Below are 18,300 nucleotides of genomic sequence, written 5' to 3' on the forward strand. Positions count from 1 at the left end.
AAATGCCAATTTCTTTTTTTTTTAAAGAAACAATGAATAAATTAATTTCACTTGAAGAAACCCAGATGTCCTCAATGTAGGTCCTGTCTGCCAAAAGACTTCTTTAGAAATTCTCTGATGAGTCAAAATTCCAAGGTTCTTTCCCATGTTGGCCCGTGCAGTTCCCAATATTGCTTTGGGTTAGGTCAGACTGATAAGGCGTCTCTCACTAAAATGCTCCTAGGATCCCCTCAGTTGTTAGTTGATTCCCTGAATTCAGGATTTCTTCAAAATCTTCTACCAAGTCATTTTTCACTTTTCAATGATGCCTAGATAGAGCCGCATGTTAGATAATGAAGGGAATGATATTTGTATGAATGCTGATTGGTTCACACACTGATTGGTAATATCTGTGTGCAGTAGTTTCCTTCAGTATATATTATATTACAGTTCACTACTCTCCTGTCCAAGATCTCAGATATTATACATTTGAACAATATTTGTTATACTCTGTTTAACTATCTTTTATAGATTATCAATAGAGAGTCTAAAAAAATACATAAAAAGTGTGTGCAGAGGGCTTCTCCATAACTGAATGGATGTGTATAATTTTCTCCTGGGTAAAATTTCCCAGAGACCTTTCTCTGAAGTAGTCATTTAAATGATAGTGATCTTTGGATGATGCTGTTAGGATTAGATAATAAGGGTATGACTCATAAACATGTCATTTAAATCTGGGAACAAGTAACTAGAACCCACTCTCTCTAGCCAAAAACCTCTCATTTTTATGGGTTTTCCATCCCCACATGTATGGCATACACCTCCAGTCTTTAAGCTGGCAGGTTTTCTTAGAAAAATGACCCATTCTATGATGAAGAGTACCTAAATCCCACAAGTAAAAAGAGTAGCCTGTTATTACTCTTCCTGTTCAGTACATGAAAAGAACAAGTATGTGAGAACCAGACACAACCTGTAATTTGGTAGCTGAACAACGGATCTGTACTCTAACAGGAAAAATAAAAATATAGCTCTACTTTGGTATTCTTGGATGGGCTGCCTGGAGGAGTGAAACTGCTTAGTTTTTCACTTCCAGAACAATGTTTTTGTCTGCCACAAGATTCCCACTAGAGAAGGTTGCACAAGTTACGTGTTTCCTTCCACCCTAAGGACAGAGATTCAGGAGTATATGATCTTGTTTCCTTTGTCAATTATAAGGCCTTCCTCCATTTACATGTGCAGATTTTCCTAAATGTATTTTAAAGTTGAACTTAAGATATATATTTTTTAAAGTTTTAAGTTGCATATATTTTTATTTCAAGAAAGGAACACAGTTGCCCAGCCAGTGGGATAATCAAAGTTCATTAAATCCGTGATTGACTTTAAACGAGTGGCAGAAAAAGTGGCTTCCTGCTTTAGGAATAAATGCAGTGAAAAGGAGATTGACATTGGCCCTTCTTTTACCAATAGCATCAACTCATGTTAATGTTTTTGAATATGGTGATATCATATTTAAATGAATAATTCATATACAACCATAGGTATATATATATACACACATGCATATACACTCATACATGCGAATACATACTGTAACTGAGAATACTCATATTTGCTTTGGTCCCTATAACAACAGAAACAAAAATAGTAAAGACACTGTTATTATTCTTCAATGTAACTAAAGAAAAACATTTTTTTACATAATTGTAAGAGAAATAGATTTTAATCCATATAGAGTCCCCAAAGTACAAATCATTCCAAGAAAATACTGGGAAGGTGTAGCTCAACAGAGAGGCTTGTGCCTCGCAAAACATGCTTATCTCCTGTGTGATCAAACATCTGACCAGGGATTTTGCTGTTGGGCCAGTGAGTTCCATTGCACCAGGTTGCCTTGTAACTGGAGGTGATCAGAGTATTCAATTCCACTGAGCTTTTAATTGAATAATGCATATAAAATAACCTTATCATTCTAAATATGGACAAATATATTTCTGTTTTAAATAGAATCGTTCAACATCATGAAAAAGTTTGATGTATGGTATACCTATGTGAGACAATATCACAGGATAGATGCTAAGGTATTTTCCTGGTAGATGGGAAATCTAGAGAGGATCAGTGGACTCAGGTACAATGGAGAAAGTGAAAATATAACTATTTTCCTAACTCCAGCAAACATTTGTAGCTAGCATGAATAACAAGAGGAGATAAAAGCTAGCTTTGCCCATTTTTTTTCCCTGGCCTTACTCTAAATTGAGGGGGACAGAGCTCTGTGTTGCTCAAGGGCTAACTTACCATTACTTCCCCTTTCACCTCTGGGGGAAAGTGAGGACAAATTAAAGGTCCTTCATGTTTTAAGACCATGAGGGAGAAAAACAAAGGTGGCAGAGCTGAGCTAGTGCTTTGATTTGTCAGGTTGTTTTATGAGGGTTTTATAAAGGATAGGTGTTTAGGGTCTTGCAGATCTTTCCGAGGCAGGGGAGTAGACTAAATCCCCTCATTCCCGTCAGTGGTAGATAGTCTTGACCTGAGAGATGCCCCTATCACTCATGAAGAAGTCTAAGGCTTCTGGAATTGGCAACTGGACATTAATAACGATGGCTTTGGGAGTCAGAGTGAAACATACCTGCACCCAGCAGAGGTGGTTCTTGATGATCTTGACTGAGGAATATGAATAGTAATGTCCACATGCACTGCTGACCAGATTTACCTATTCTAAGTGTTCTGGAACGTCCCAGGTAGAAATCATGGCTAGATCACATCTTCCCAAAATACAGGATGGAATTTTGAGCAGATTGTTTGATGAATAAAAATTTAAAAATGTCAAGGATTAAATGTCATTAGTATGAACAAAATCATAGTCCACTCAGATAGGTTCTCTTACCCTTTCTTGTCTGTATGTATCCTTCAACCAGATTTTTGAGGTGAGAAAGATGAGTTAAGGAAAAAACTTGAAAGTTATTTCCTGGCATCTCACCCAGGAATGAGTGATGAATAGAGCCTGGAAACAACTTTAAAAGCCATTTTCTTTGCTCATGTGAGGTCATGAGGTTGCTTCGTGCAACTCTCTGGGCACCAGAATGAATGAAAGTGGCACAAAACACACCCAAGGTCTATCATTGATTTAAAGTGATTGATGGCTGGTCTTGTCTGATTGTGCTATATTGTCAAACCATCCATCATTCCAAACAAACCCGGGACTCCATAGTCTAATATACAGTTACACATGGCCAAAGGGTTTAGGAGTTTTCCTCTCCTTTTCTTTTTCTTTTCTTTTCCTTTTTCTTTACATTTTTTCTTTCTCAGAGAGCAGTTGGTGGTGGTGTTGGGGGCGGGGGGAGAAGGAGAACATGTCATTTCCTTTCACAAAATGACAAAATAGTTGTCTGTTCGGAAGAAAATACTCTGATGACACATGCTACATTCTTGTTAAATTCACGTAGGAGTGTGTTCATTTCCATCGAGCAAACCACATTTTCCACATTTCCCACACTTTCCTTAGACTGTATCGTCCCCAGGCTTTTTTTCATAAGGTCTAATATTTGTCCTACTTAGAGAATCAGCCATTCTCAAATCCTAGACTAATCTTAGCTTGAGACAAGCTGTTCATTTTTTTGTAGAATATGTAAAAGCACCCAAAACATGAAAGAAAAAATAAGAAATGAAAGTCATACCTGATCCCTTCTAATTATTAAGTTCCTTACATTTTAAAGAACATCTTCAGTTATTTCCTCCAAAATGTTCCTTTGGTATTAATATTTAAATTAGTATAATTACATCTTATACTCCTAATTTAAAAAATAAAAAGTAAGGAAACACCATGTATGTAATTTTATGGCCTTTCCTCTGCACATTTACAACTTAAGTGTTTTAACCAAACCATTGCAAAATCTTCAAATGCATGATTCTTATTGCAAGCTGAGAATGTGTTGGTATCTTCTGACTCACTCTGTTGGGTTAAGTGGGCTGCTTAGGGGTGTGCCACAGCAACATCCAGGGTGGGCCCACACATTCTGAATCACCATTGCTGCTTATCCCACCCATGACATGACTTCTCCTGCTTACCTTTGGACTCCAGGTTTGAGTGTAGAATCTGGTTTGCCCTCAGACCCTCCAGTCATAAATGTGCCCTCCAGTCACAAATCTCAGGTTCAATCCTGCTCTAGGCTTCACAGTTCTTAGAATTTTTCCTTTTCCTCAGTCATTCATTTTATTTAGTAATGAAGTACAGGCTTTCACCTTGCTTTTATGGTACCTCTCTATGCTTGTTTTCTGTATACCTATCCTGCTAGTAACCAGACAGGAATTCTGTTCTGGCTTGACATCTTAGTGTCATAGGAAATCTAATTCCCTCTATCCCTTCCTAACTCCCTGACATTACATTCTGACTATCTCATAGCCAAGTTCTACTGTGCTCTGTACTCTGGTGCTAAGCCTATGTTATAAATGCACATAGTGATATTCCATGAGCACACTCCTTTTTCCTAGTTGTTAAATTCAGTCATGCTTCCTACCATCATCAGCTCCTAAGTCCTACCAAAATCAATGCACTGTGGCTTTGGAAACTGTAAGCAAACTGGATGAAGAAAGTGCTGTCAGTTCTCTTCAAAATTTTACTATGATGCCCAGATTCTCCCTCTTCAGTAGCTCCTTCAAAGTAACATTTCATCTCATACTTTGCCTGACTGATGAGTTAATATCTCCATAGGGGCTTACTTTTGGCTCATGCCATAAGCCACTGCTTCCCAACCAGGTATGTGTTTGTCTCATTGAGGACATTTTTGAAGCATCTAGAGACATTTTGCTTGTCTTAACCTGGAGAATGCTCCATCAGTGATGCCCCTCAATGTTATACAAATCACAGGATTGACTAACATGACAAAGAATTAACTGGTCCAAATTGTAAATAGTGCTGAAAGCGAGAAACGCTGCCTTAAATTGTACTTACCAAGATCCATGGGCATATGATACCACACCCAACTCTGGCTCCAGGCTTACACGTTTGCCCTTCCTCTATGGTTCTTTAAATAACATGCTATACCTCTCCCTCCATTTGCTTATCTCACCCTTAGTGGATGAATATAAGGCCAAATCTTGAATGGTTAATCTTGAAAATAAACTGCTAACCCTCACCAAAACTCCTGAACTACCCGTCACTATATGAGAGGCAGTAGTTGGACTGAATAAGACACATCCTCCATGCTCCAGTTCTTTTGGGCTAATGTGAAAATCACAACGTGTTCACATATAACTACTTAACATCCATGTCAGTGCACTTTGACATGAATCTGTCCAAGTAATTAATTTCATGGAATATGGCTAGCTTGGCCTCTTCCAACCCTTCTAATTCCCAGGAATATCTTCAATTTTGGATAAGCACTCTCTCACACACATACCCAAAAAAATGAGTAGAACTGAATTAATATCCAGAAATAATATATAAAATATGCCAAGCCAGTAATCTCATATGGATGCCAAATTCCTGGTGCTGCCAAAATTCTTATCTGTTGATACCCTTCACTTCACCTAATAATTTATATGTTCTAATGAATGGAAAAATGAAATAAGTTGGTTCCTTTCTCAGTGAAATGTATTTTTACAATCCATTACCATGTGCCCCCCTTTTGCTCTTGGTTTTAGCTAAAACCAGAGAGGTTTATTTTCCCAGTTAGTTCTCAGCTTTTCCCTCAGACTTCTTTCCCTCAAATCCTTTTAATCTTACCTCCCTCTGGCACTTTTTTCTACATTAAGTAAAACGATAGATATTATAAACTAGCAATACACAAGCTATTATGAGGGTAGAGAGGCAGGGGCCCATATCCATTGAGGAGTTAAAGCAGTTATGGTGGAGGCGGCACTGAGTAGAAGGACCCGAGGTAGAAATTTTGGGCAAAGGCATCCTTAGAGGGAAGTACAAGACTCTTGGAAATAGAAAGTTATATGTTTTGATTGGAGTGGAGTGAGTGTGAGAAGGATCAGTGCATACAGAGGCTGGAAATGCAGATTTAGGCCAGATTACCACAGACTTTGAATTCTAAGCCTAAGAGTTTCGGTTTTATTTTATAGGCAATCAGGACCCATTGAGCTGAGTGTGTTATAATCAAAGCTGCACTGTAGCAAAATTACTTTGGCAGCAGCTTGAAGAATCAGAGGCAGCATGGATTTCATATTCAGAAAACTGAATCTGTGTCCTAGGACTACCATGAGTGAACTAGGATAGGTCACCAAATCTTGCTTCAAGAGTTTCTGCATCTGTAAAGTGGGAATAGCAAGATAATGTCCTGAAGGGCTTCACCAGGAATGGAAGATAATGGGTTTAAACCACCAGAACTGAGCTTGGCAGACCTAGTAAGCAGTGATGAGGAAAGCAGCCTGGAGAAGAGATAGATATAAGAGTGTGTCTTGATAGTATGAATAGAAGCTTTGATGGCTAGGGGAAAAGGAAAGAATATGAAAGATAAAAGAAGAGTCTCTAGATTATAAAAAAAATGGAAAGAAAAAAGAAATAGAAAATGAATGAGATATTGGCAACTGGTGACGGGAAGGATGAAGATGTCCTTCCAGAACTAGATATAGATACTTGGTGCATCACATGGAATTTGGCTTTTCAGCTACATACTTTTGCAATAAATATTAATATAATTATAACTGTGGAATAAACAACACTAGATTTCCTGTAAACATTCTACATAAAGTATTATCTATTAGCTCTGTTTTTTTTTTGAAATTAAAAAAAAATGCTGGTAAATTGATGGAGCTGGAGAATATCATGCTAAGTGAAATAAGCCAGTCCCCCCAAATCCACAGCCAAATGTTCTTCCTAATATATGGTTGCTAACCCATAACAAAGGAGTATTGAGAAAGGAAGTATAGAATTCATTGGATTGGACAAATGGGAATGAAGAAGATGGGGGCGGGAATATAGGAAAGACAGTAAAATGAATGGGACATAAATTTCCTTTGCTCATGTAAGAATTCATGACCAGTGTAATTCCACTTCATGTTCAACCACAAGAATGGGATCAAAATTGTAATGGGTTACATCCCATGTATGTATAATATGTCAACACACCTTACTGTCTTGTATATCTGAAAATAAAAACAAGAAATTAAAAAAAAAGAAATTGAGTTACAGAGAGCCTAAATAAATGCATCAGATTTTTTTTTTTTTAAAAAAACTACTAACTTGTCTAAATCAGGTATTATTCACAGAGTCTCTGATTCCAGAATCAGAAGCTTAATTTCTATTGTATTTTATACTAAAAAGGATTAACATCTTTGAAGAATTTCTATTTGGATCAGTTTTTCAGAAGAACTTTTTACTCGTGGCTGGTCTTCTGCAGAAAACTATAAAAGACTAAAAGACATAGCATACCAGCATGTCCATAAACTAAGATGTTTAAAAAAAATGCATCTATGCATCTTTGTTTCTTTAAAACCAACTCAAATCTAATCAATACTCCATGCTACCTAGATGGAAAGAAATTTTCAGATATTAAGCACATCATTGACAGAGTTACAACAAGTGGGTCTTGGATAAAATTAAAAGTTTGGGGGACTCCTACAGGCATTAGACATAATTCCACATTACATATTCTGAGGTTCCACTTGTATTAATCTACATAGGCATTTCTGGGTGCAGAGTCCTCTGTGGCAAGAGAAAGCTGGAGATCAGGAGAGTCTACACTTTGTGTCCACTTATCTTACTTGAAGAAAACCCCTTCCATAATGTCTTGTTCCCTCCACCAAGCTGTGCCCAAGACAGTGCCTGATACAAGTAATCTCTCCCAGGTTCAGACATTTGTCTCCCTTTTCTTCCTTGATGCAACATTTGAAGGAATGTTTCTTCTTCCCTCCCTCACCAAGACACCAGATTAATTGTCCAATGAGTTCTGGCTTTGGCAAATAAGAGGAAATGGTTTTGCTTTTAGAACTGCAAGAGTACCATTCAGAACAACAAATAAAAAACACCACAATTGTTTTAGAAATTTAAAGAATTTCCTAAACGTAATCTTAACCCCAGATTCATTTCCAGGTAAATTCTACCTATTATTTGAAAAATAATTAGGACAGCTGCTCATATATTCTTCCAAAAATTAGAATAAAAAATTAATACTTCCAAGCCCATTATTCTGGCAATGGGCCACTATTACTCAGACATCAAAGCAGTCAAAAGTAAATAAAAAGGATTATATACATCATGACCAAGTGTGATCTATCTCAGAAACACAAGGTAGGTTTAACATCTAAAAGTCAATTAATGGAATACACAATCGATTGCATGATCATATCAATAGGTGAGGAAAAATCATTTTAAAAATCCAACACAATTTTCAGGTGAAAAGCAACAAGAAATACTAGGAAGTGAAGGGAACTTCATCAGTTTACTAAAGAGCATTCACAAAAACCTCACAACTCACATAATTAATGATGAAGACTGAATACTTTCCCTTTAAGATTAGGAAAAAGATGTCACTCTTGTCATTCCTTTACAACATTTTACCAACAGTATTAATAAGTGCAATTAGGCAGGAAAAAAGAAATAAGGAAGAACCTGATGGAAAAAAAATTCTTATACTTGAGCAGCCATGATTTTGTATGCAGAAAATCCTAAAGAATGCACTCAAAAACTTAGACAATAAATGATTTCAGCAAGGATGCAGAGCACAAAAACAATATACAAAAGTCAATTATAGTTCTATGTCCTAGTAATGAATAATCTGAAAATGAAATTTAAACAATAATGCCATGAAAAAGAATAAAGCACTTAAGATAAAATTTAGCAATGAATGTAATGCATTCCACTATTGTCATGTATGTAAGAAATAAAAAAAACACAAAAGAAATGCAAGAAATATACCCTTAAACATATAAAATATTATTGACAATAATGAAATACAGTTCAGATAAATGGGAAAACACTGGATATTCACTTATCAGAAGATTCAATATCATCAGGATGCTAATATTCCCCAAGTTAATTTACAAATTCAGTACAAAGTCTGACCAGAATTCAAGATCATTTCAAGGCAGAATTTCACAGGCTAATCCTAAAATTCTCATGGAAATTCAGGAAATCCAGAGCAGTCAAAACAATCTTGAAGCCCAGTGTTGTGCAAATATCTGTAATTGCAGCTGCTCAGGAGGCTGAGGCAGGAGGTTGCAAGTTTGAACCTAGCCTAGGAAAACACAGGGAAAACCCAACTCAAATAGGTGGAGAGAGGAGAGGAGAAAAGGAGGGAGCAAATGGGAATTAAATAAAATTCTTAGCATGTTTGATTTTGTCAAAAGGAACTCGAATTCTATGTGCAATTGTAATGCTCTTTTAAGAAAAAAATTTTTAAAAAGATAATGCACAATGCATTCAAGCATCTCAAAGCATGTACAATGTTTTGTTTCTGTTAAAAAATAAATTAAATTTTAAAAAATTAATAAAAATAAAAAGATCTTGTAAAAGAAGAACAAAGTGTGAAGGACTCACACTTTCTCATTTAAAAACTTATTATAAAACTATCTATGGAGTACAACAGAGAGTCCAGAAATAATCCTTCATGTTTAAAAATGATTTTCAAGTCTGGCATGGTGGCACATGCCTATAATCTCAGTGGCTCAGGAGGCTGAGGCAAGAGGATCCCCAAGGTCAAAGTGAGCCTTAGCAACTTAGCAAGCTCTAAGTGACTTCCCAAGATCCTGTCTCTAAATAAAATATTTTTAAAAGGGCTGGAAAGGTAGTTCAGTGGTCAAGCCCTGCCTCTATCTCCTGGATTCAATCCCTGGTACCAAAACAAACAGGTTTCAATGGGGAAAAAAAAAAAACAAAAAACAAAAAACATTTTTTTCAACAATTGTTCCTGGGAAAACTGAAAACCCATGTGCAAACAAAAGGAGTTGGATGATTCTGCTTCTTATCATATGTAAAGACTCAAAATGGGTCAGAGATTTAAACGTAGGAGCCCAAACTGTAAAGCGCTCAGAAGATGGTCTGGGAATAAATGATTTTCTTCATTTAGGCCAAGTCTTCTTGGAGATGGCACTAATAACACAAGTGACAAAAGAAAACATAAAATTATTCTTCACAATTAACAACCTTTGAGATCCAAAGCATGTCACCAAGAAAGTGAAAGTGAATCTAGTGAATGAAAGAAAAATGTGCAGGTTATATATTTGATAAAGGACTTATGTATATCTAGACTATATAAAGAATTCTTGCACATTAACAAAGAACTATCTTATAAAATTTTACAAAGGATATAAATGATCCTTCTAAAGAAGATACACAAAGTACCAAAAGGCACATGAAAATGTACATCATTGCCTATCAGCAAAGTGAAAACGAAATGTTATATACCACTCTGTTTCTACTAGGACAACTTCAACAAGAAACACAAATAATAAGTGTGGGCAAAGACCTTGAATATGAATATTCATGGAAGGTATCATCATTTGTCATAATAATCTAGAAATAAAAAGAACTGCAATATAGGTTGGCTACTGAAAGCATAACTAAAATGGAGCATAGTCAAATAATGGAAAGTTATTCAACTCTAGGAGGAATGGAATATTTGATACATGCTACAACATACATGAACCTTGAAAACATTATACAAAGTGAAAGAAGCTATATATGAATCCAGAATAGGTATTATCTGTACAGGCAGAAAATAAATTAATGACCATCGAGGGCAGAGGTATTTGGGGTGGATGAAAAAGTTTTAAAATTGATTATTGTGTTGGTTGCAGAACTCTGCGAGAATAAGCTACAAGTCATTGAATCATACACTTCAAATGTATGAATGATGAATGGTATTTGAATTATATGGCTCGACAGAGTTGTCATATAAAATAATACTTGAGGCAACAAAAATGCTAGCAGCTCCAGGAAGGAGGAAGGGGGTGGGAAAGGCACAGAATAAAACCAGAAGTTTTTATCTTAAGAGAAATAATACAATACATTATCTGTCTTTCCTGCCATAATATTTTTTTCACCATTCTCTATGGAATCATTTTGGAATGAATGAAATTGAATAGAATGAATTTTTTTACAATTGCAGTTTGGCAATTGAATATTTTTGTTACTTCAGAGAAAACAATTGTTATTTTTCTGCTCCACTCCACTCCGTAATTTCCCATCCATTCCCCCTATCCCTGGCCCCACAGTCAACCACCTGGTCAGCAATGTGGAGAGGACAAACATTTGCTGATTTAAACATGCATTGAGTTATATACTATCCCCATCCCAACTTTTCCTGAAGCTCAGAGGCCCTTGGAAGGTTAGTGAGCCAGAGCATCACAAAGGAATTTCTGCAACCTCTGGAGACACCCAGCAAAGTGGCTTGGTTACCAGGGATTGTAATTTATAGCAAGGGGTGCAGTTTAGTCAAGGAAGCTGCCTATGTACCACTAATAAAAGCCTGGTTAGGTCATTAAATTACTATCAAGTAACAACTGTATAAAAATTGTCTTTTGAACCATTACCAGAGATTAGCATTTTAGAAGGGTTAGTAGGATTTAGTTAAGATTTAGAAAGATGTAAGGAAATTTAGAAGTATCAAATCTGAGAGTATTAAAAAGGAAAAGTGCTCTTTTAAGAAATCCCAAGTAGGAAAATGAGGTGGATTGCTGCCGTTTCAGAGAGGCCAAGGAGAGGACAAAACAAAACCAATAATTAATCTTATAATATATGAGACTGAAGGAAATTAAAGTAAAATGAATATGAGTGACTTGAGTTTGTTTTGGAATAGAAAACTTATTTAATAATGAGGCAATTGCCCAGACTGAAAAGAAGTATTTGGGGAGAGATGAAGAAAAGTTTATAAAGATCAAATTTATTAAGCTCTTAAAATATGATCATGTTGGAGTGAATTTCAGAAGTTGTGATTATTAAAACTACTAACTGTATACTTCTCTTTCTTTTTATCTTGCCAAAATCCTGCCCATTAAAGAGCACAGAACTTTCAGCGGCAATAGAATTTGAAGAATCCACAAAACTTCATTAAATGTCCTGAAAAACACACTGAATCTAACAAAAATCAGTTTTGCTTGTCTTTCAAATGTTGCTTTCATCTCAAAGAGTATATAAACTAAACATAGGGCTGTAATAAAAGAAAAGCTGATAAGTTGCAAATGTTCTGGAAATATTGCGATATTTATCTGCAATAAGAATATATTTTCCACTGTGCCCTTCCTTCTCCCCAATATTCTAGTAAAAACAGATAATATGTGCCATGGGACTGGGAAATTCCAATAAAATTATGATCTAAATATCTAATCACAATCCTTAAAACAAATCTGAAACAGCTATGTTTCTGCTTTAAAGAAAAAAAAGCAAGCAGATGAATTTTAGGGTTTAGATATTAATGTTAGAAAAATATACCCAAGTTGGGTGGTAAGAGATGAGAGAGATGGAGAGGCAGGATGAGGAGGCAGTCCCAGGAAACACAGGGATAGATTAACGATTAAAAGCTTAACCGGAAGGAAACTGCCTACACATTTTTTAACAGAGAAGGTTAATCTAAACAGACACTGGTCCTGAAAAGGTTAGCTGTCACATTCAACAGCAGGGGCACACAGTGGTCACTGGCTACCTAAGGGAAGAGGCTGCTAAATGACTTTCCCCTCTTTCACATACTTTCTGGAAAGATCAGCTGCTCTTCAGTGCCTGGCTGGCCTGCATTAGGAAGGCCTGCCGTTCCATGCAAGGTTTTGTTAACCTAGCTCAGCAGCAGGTCCTGATTGGTCATGGGAGAATCTGGGCTAAATGGTATACATTTCCGATGATGTAAAAGTAAATTAGAGAACAGGGCAAGTTATTACACCAGAGAACGTGGGGCAATGGGGAATAATAAAAATCAGGCTACTCTAATTTCCTTTGAACAACTAAATATATACAGGTCATTATTTCCTGTAATCCGCAGGCCTCCCAGCGCAAGTCCCGGCCTTGCGTTAAAGCCTCTGAGACAAAAACAGCAAAATGCAGTGTGGAGAGAAATGAAAAAGGCTGTAATGCTATTTAAAGAATGGATTAAGTACAGTTTACAGATGTGGATTTCTTCCCATTTTGGAATGTTAAATTAGACAACCGAGGAAGAAAATTCACCTTGTCTGAAACATTCAGATGTTTTTCTAACAGCAATTTCATTCATATTCCCTGTAGTTTGTTCCCGTACATCACTGAGGTGGCTGAACCACATTTTAACATTTCTTTGCCAAGGTAGGATCATAAGGGAATCAAGGTTTCTTCTAGAATGAGGTTTAGTTTATACTTCACATTATCTATGTCTCTGGAGACTGGTCTTAGTCCTTAATTTTAAGTTGGGGCCAAAATTGGCCTGTTTTCCCAGAATATACCCCATGCCACTTTTACAGGAAAGAGATTCTTATTTCCCAACTTAGATAGGTCTTCACATCCCTCCCAGCGCATGATGACCTCTAGGCAGTTAGAAAAGCCTACAAATGTGCCTGTGGAATCCTCTGTGTTGGCAAGAGAACAACAGAGAGAGATAAAGCTTTTGCCTGTGTGCTTTGCTGAATGGGCTCTCGAAACAAATCATGAGGTGGATGCAGTAAACATGCAAATTGTTGGGCATTTAATCAAGTTTGATGAGGGGCATAGCCCAAGATTCGCTTTAAATCAGGGCCCTGGGAGACTAGGAGATCCTTATACCTATGGAAGTCTAAAAAGCATCGCTAGCCTTTCTTTATGTTTTCAAGAAACTTAGCCAAAACCATTGCTAGTGATTTTCTTGTCATGTTTGTGTCTGGAAATATCTAGAACCAAATGATTGTGGCTGTACCAGATTTTTTGCTCTTTGTACTATACTATTGGAGTGGATAGGATTTTATTCCCATGAAACTAAATTCCTATATGCCCAAGTCAGCTTATAATACAGTCCTACTGCATTTCTCCATGTCATTGTCTCACCCATGGAACAATACATAATTGAAACTCTCCTCCACATGGGGACTCTTGGATCCCTGGTAGCTATACCAGAAAAAGGGGCTGAGGAATGAGAGCCCTTGCTCTTGGAGACCGAACAGGGGACACCGAAGTCTCACCTGGTCCTAGCAAATCTATCTGGAAATTTTAAAAAGTATCTCTTGATGGCAACGATTGAGATGAGACCATAGGAAGCTGGAAGTTTGGGTCTGGGGGTGAAGCCAGAGAATTGGGTGCAGTAAGTAGATGGCAAAGGGGAAATATGGCTAGAAAAATGGAGAGTTGTATCCATCTAATACATGGCTGAACCTGTTTCTCTACTGTCAAATGTTTATTTAGATGAATACATATGGCATCTCCTTTCACCTGACAAAGTTCTGGCTTAGGGTACTTTATCTCAATGAAATCATTAATTGCTCCTCTTTCACTCTCAAGTGTGTTCAATTTGGATAAGATATTATATGCATATACATTAGTATCTAGTCCTTTCGTTACCTTTGCTGGTCTTAAAAAGATGCCATCTGTCCATGTTTTGTTATTAAAATTGCCAACTCTCTCATAGCCTTCATCATTACTTAGACTTAAAATAATTTTTAGGAAGGTAATTTGAGACTGTGAAGACAGAGACACTGAGTGAGAAAATTAACAGGTGCCATTGGTACTACGTGAGGAGTGTGAGAAGAGTGTCAGGAAAGAATGGTGTAGAGTGGGAAACCAGAAAAGAAATGCAAATCGCATCCCCTTCACAGTACACTTCAGGTTATCCCCAGAATTACCAAAAACTCTGGTACTTCTCTGTTAATTTGTTTGTTTCTTTCTTTTTTTTTTGTTTTTTTTACAAAATGTTTGTAATTCAGAGCACATAAAATGCTTAGAGATTATCCTTTTTTTAAGAGAGAGAATTTTTTAATTTTTAGTTTTCGGTGGACACAACATCTTTTATTTTATTTGTATGTGATGCTGAGGATCGAACCCAGTGTTCAGCGCATGCCAGGTGAGCGCGCTACCACTTGAGCCACATCCCCAGCCCTGAAATTATTCTTTTTGTAAAAAAAAAAAAAAAAATCAAACCATTGACTTATTTTTTGTGACTTTTCATGATTATTAAACAACTTGGTGAGCAAATTTGAAAAAAAAATAGCACTTTTATTCTGATTTGCCCAGTATTAATATTTCTAGTAAACTTTTCCAGGTTTTCCCCTCCCATTATCTTTGGTAATAGTCTAAATATTATTGATAACAGTTTATGAAAATCATCTTTACCCAGGCGATGCTGAAATTCTAAAAATCAGAGAAAATTAGACCTCTCCGTTTTTAAAAAGTAATTACCACAGTCTTATCAGAGAAGAAAGTTAAATTCAGACAGAAGGCTAACATTTAGTATTTAAAAATTTTGAGGAAAAAAAAAAACTTTTATAGATCTGCGTTCTGTTGTCACTGCCAGAAAGTATCTCTGAGAAAATAAACATATGCATCCCCTACAAAAGAAAAAAAAAAAAAAAGTGAGAACAGGATTTTTTTTTTTTTTTCACTTAATTTGCTGTTTGTTTCTAAAAAAAATCCACCCCCACATAGGTCACTTGGAATTCATTTTGTCTACATCCTGGACTGCACGTAGGGAGGGGAAAGAAAAAAAAAAAAAGAAAGAAAGAAAGAAAAAGCTTGGGATCTGAAAAAAAGGAATGTGGTAGGGCATGGGAATCTCAATGTCGTGGTGGTCACCAGAGCATATTTTGGCTTTTCTTAAAACAAGCAAGCACCGTTGGACCTTTGGAATACTAGCAAATTAGTCCCGCTATCAGGCTACCTATCAGATGCTGGATGCCTGAGAAAAAGTGTGTGGGTTTGTAGCTGAAGCCCCAGGCGTTGGCAGGCTCTTCTGTCAGTGGCTGCCTGCTCTGACTTCCAGGGCTGCTCAGCGACCTCTGCCCCTATCCGGTGTACTGTTACAGTTCATTTCAATAATTAAACAGTTTGGAGATGGCAGGACTTTTGCATTGTCAAGAGAAAATCAGGGTAGTGGCTTTTTCTGAATACTGAAATCAGGAGTGTTTGGGTTTAATTATATTAGTTGGTGCCTGTTCATTAATTTTCCCAATCATAGGGAGACATGTTTGCCGGAAAGATTGGCAATGGGTTAAAGTGGTTATTAAGGCAGGGCATTTCAAAGGAAAAGGTATCCGAACTCTGACAAAATCAGATGTCTGAAATTTCAATCAAGCACCCTGGGTTCCAGTAACAGCTTCACTCCATGAAATAAGACAGCTTCTCTCCCATCTGGAAGCCCAACTTGCTCAGGGAACTGGGCTAAGTCATTGGATGCCAGCTCCAAATATGCTGATTTCCCAATACCCGAAAAATAAACTGCTCCCAAGTAATTGGTTGATGTACCACTTTTTAGAAGTGTCTTATATCCACACTACTGCTCAGTGAAGCTTTCCCACCTCCCACTTCAAGGGGGGGAAAAAAAGGGCAATATAATGTGCTTAGTGAAACCAGCAAATTTGCCATTTTTGCTACTTTAGCAAAAATGTTAATACTTCGACATTTTGTTAGAGATGTCTTGGAAATATTGCTTATTTTTCCCCTTTGGAGAGTTTAATGTGTACCTTAATACCCCCTTTCATTACTGGCCTGGCCTTCTTCCTAGCTCTTCCCTGCTGACTCTGGGTCCTGGTTATTTTGTGGTCATGGCTGGCTCTTGGTCATTCAGACATGTTTGTGGCTTATAAGTGTATCAAATTAGATGCTACAGTCTCTTGGGTCTCCTCCCTACACCCTGACACAATCTGTTTTGCTTATGAATCTTCATTGGCCTCCCCATAATCTGTTATAACCTATCTGCTTTGTAAGTCTGAGAAAGGTCCAGGGCCAGTCTCTACTCATCATAAAAGTGGCCAAATCCTAATACTTAAAAGGTATCATACAAACTTTTAAATTATGTATTTCTCATTGGCAAATAATAATTGCACATACTTATTGGGTTGCATGGTATGTCAGTATATGAAGTTAATGTGTACTGATCCTACTAGCTTTTTGTAATCCTTAAGAATACAGTTCACCAATGGATTTTCTTGATGTTTAAGCTCTCAGTCAGTCTTATTATACATACAGAGAATGAAGGAATGGCTATGATAAACCAATTTCAGTTAAAACACTATCTTTTTTTTTCCTGAGTAGCTGAACATTCAAATAAAGAAGATTACTAGAAGTTTTGTTATGTTTGTTTAAGGTTAGTCATCTATAACTCCTGTGGGTTCTTGAGAGCTCTACAACAGAAAGTCAAAAAGCATGTTGTGTGTATGTGTGAGTGTGTGTGTTGGGAAAAGCTAGATATCTTAAGCTCACATCCTAATCCTGCCTATTTCTATCTGTAAAACTTTGGGCAAATTGTACACTGTCATCATTTCCTCATCTAAAGAACTACAAATTTTATTTCATCTATTCCTTTGTGAGCTCTTTAAGAATAGACTTGAATGCTTTTGATCCCTGTGTCCTTGGTGTCTCTTTGCAGTCACTCGCACAAAGTTATTCAATGAACACTTGTTAAATGTATGAATTGGTGGCTGGTCGATGGATGGATGGATAGATGAAAGGGTGGATGGACAGAAGGCTGTATGGATAGTTCTATGGATATGTAGCACTGGGTATTTTTTTTTTCCTGAACAGGCATTTTAAGATCATGAATGCTGTCCCTCGTGGCATTTTTATTTTTATTAATTCTTTAGCTGTTTAGATTGTGGTACCATTCCCTGCTTGGACATGCTCCATGCCTTATTTTCCTCCCTTTCCCTATCACAATTTTTCCCTCTTTGGTCCTTCTAAATGGATGTTTATCTAATTTGATCAGTTAGTGAAAGGGTCTTTATATGCTACAACTTTTAGATAGCTTGTAAGTTTTATCAGAGATTTTTTTTTTCCTCACTGATTCATTCCAAGGAAGTGACTAATATGGGAATTTCAGTAAGGCTATTAGGAAAAGTATTTTCTGTAGGAGGCTTCTGAACTTTCTTTAAATCATACCCCACAAACATCTGCTTTCTCTACCTGGGGCTAAATCTGACCCTGTAGAGTACTTTATTCCAAAGGAGAAAGAGCTAAATAAAATGGTTTGGGGTGAAAAGGTAGGGGGTACATGTTGAAAGGCTAAGATGCCACCAGGAAACCCTCTCTATTCAGCACATGGGGCATTACTGTGTGGGGACAGATTCAGCACATGCAGTTTAGCCTCCCTCCCCTCTCTCAGGGGAAGTGAAGTCAGAGTGTCAACATGAAATATTCAAGTCTCACATTTTCCAGGTGTACACAAGCCAAATCTTGCAATGTTTTGGCAACTTAACAGAGTTGCAAAATAATGGAGAAATTTTCAAGTGAATGATTCTCTGGCTATC

The sequence above is a fragment of the Ictidomys tridecemlineatus genome, chromosome 7 (genome assembly GCF_052094955.1).
Source record: "Ictidomys tridecemlineatus isolate mIctTri1 chromosome 7, mIctTri1.hap1, whole genome shotgun sequence".
Classification (NCBI taxonomy): domain Eukaryota; kingdom Metazoa; phylum Chordata; class Mammalia; order Rodentia; family Sciuridae; genus Ictidomys; species Ictidomys tridecemlineatus.